Here is a 1868-nt window from a genome sequence, read left to right as displayed (position 1 = left end):
GACAATCAACACATTCAATACATTCAACACATCAACACAATTACTTTTTTCTGTAATTTTAAACGATTTTTAATAAACATGTCTAGGTAGGGCAAAACGCGCCATGTCTGTTTATCTTTAAGCATGTTTCATGTTCGGTTAAGTTTATATGCAGTTTTTATCAATACAATTTTAAGGATATTTTTATGTTCAATTGGAAAACATAACTTGAATTTAAACGAATATATTTAAAATTCCTAAATTTAATATAGATTTAATTAACTATCCACAAGAACGTCAGTATATCTGGCAGCACTGCGCGTAACAATACATTTTTCTTCAACTTCGTTTCACCTATGAATAAGCAAATCGTTAAAAAATGTTTAAATCCAATTACACGTCCTTAACTTCTTCGTGCTCGTGATGCAACCTCCTTTCCATAAAAAGTGGGATGTGAAAACCCTCAGATCCGAAATTCACTTAATCCCGACTGTCCGTTTATACGTGAGGGTGTTACAAAGAAAACGCCTCGATTTTTATATGTAAGATAGCAAAAGGAGATGATTTTATATGGAAGCCTTCCTTCCGTAAAAAGTGAGATTCTCGAAACTATTGTACAAACACCATATCTGATCCGAAAACCCTCGGATACCAAATTTCACTTCATTCTGACCGTTCGTTTATACGTGATGGTGTTACAAAGAAAACGCCTCCATTTTTATATATAAGATATAAGATCTCAACAAAATAATTGGAGATACCGGGGATCGAACCCGGGGCCTTTCACATGCAAAGCGAACGCTCTACCACTGAGCTATATCCCCTTCGATAATTTATTTGTACCACGTAAGGTCGAAGCTCAGTTTTTATACTCATCATACCTGCTTCAATTTCCAGAGTAGCTGTTATCGGTATGGGTAACCTATCTCAGTTGGGGACACCTATCGTAATATTTTTTATCAACTAATGAGCCATCAACTTGCATCAAAAGGACGATTCGCTCTAATAAGAAAGAATTTCTTTATGTGTTGTCCGCATGATAAAAAAAATTATTTCATTGATAACTAATTATTTATGATAATGTTTATTTTTGCTACAGTAGGAATATTAATTTGTTTAAATTTTGCTGTAATCATGTAGACAAGTTTGAAATTGTATGTATGTGATTTAAGTTTTGGGCGGTAATTCCTTTCCTCTCCTTTCTCTAAATTTTAAATTCTGTAGTATATTTTCCATTCGTATAACCATTTTTTTGTTAACTGCCTCACATATCGTTCATTTTTTTTTCTTGTTTACTACTTTGTTTGTGCTGTTTTTTTTTGTGGAGAGTAGGCGATGATGTTTTTGGAGAGCACGCTTTTTTTGACGCTCTTTGAAATTTTCTTAAATTGATTAAAGCGGAAAATCGTAAATTTTTTTAAAAAAATCGCCAGCGTATTACCGGATGTGTTGAGAATGGCTAAACTGCTCCAGTAACCACTGAAAACGGAACAAACAGTGATTCAAGTCAAGAAAAACAGTCTCTGCAAAGTTTAGGTACAGATTTAGTAATCATTCATTACTATATTGAGCTATCGTTCAAAACTAGATTTCAAAAACCAAAAAGTCGTTACAACTTACTTAGTTACTCAACACAAAAACATTGCATGATCAAATGAAATCTGAAATCGGAAATCAAAGAGCTGTACAAAATTTTTGCCACGCTTCTGATTCCTTTTCCAGCAGCCAACAGGACGTTTTGTTGTGTTCCTCTGATCAACCATAACTCAAGTTGACATAACTTCTTTGCCCAAGAAAACAACTTCCCAGAAACTTTTCAAAGCACGGTTCATGAGCTTTCAAAGTTTTAAATCCAGTTCCCAAGCTAGCGCACGTAATGGGCTAGCTGG

At 34.2% G+C, this 1868-nt stretch overlaps 1 non-coding gene across 1 annotated transcript; it reads right to left on the bottom strand.

Moving 5' to 3' along the window:
* Positions 1-731: 731 nt before the first annotated feature.
* On the bottom strand, positions 732-803 carry Trnaa-ugc (transfer RNA alanine (anticodon UGC)). Its single transcript has one exon. It is a non-coding gene; the product is annotated as a tRNA-Ala (tRNA).
* Between the last annotated feature and the right edge of the window lie 1065 nt (positions 804-1868).

Source organism: Uranotaenia lowii, chromosome 3 (genome assembly GCF_029784155.1).
Source record: "Uranotaenia lowii strain MFRU-FL chromosome 3, ASM2978415v1, whole genome shotgun sequence".
NCBI lineage: Eukaryota > Metazoa > Arthropoda > Insecta > Diptera > Culicidae > Uranotaenia > Uranotaenia lowii.
This window is presented reverse-complemented; position numbering and strand designations above follow the sequence as displayed.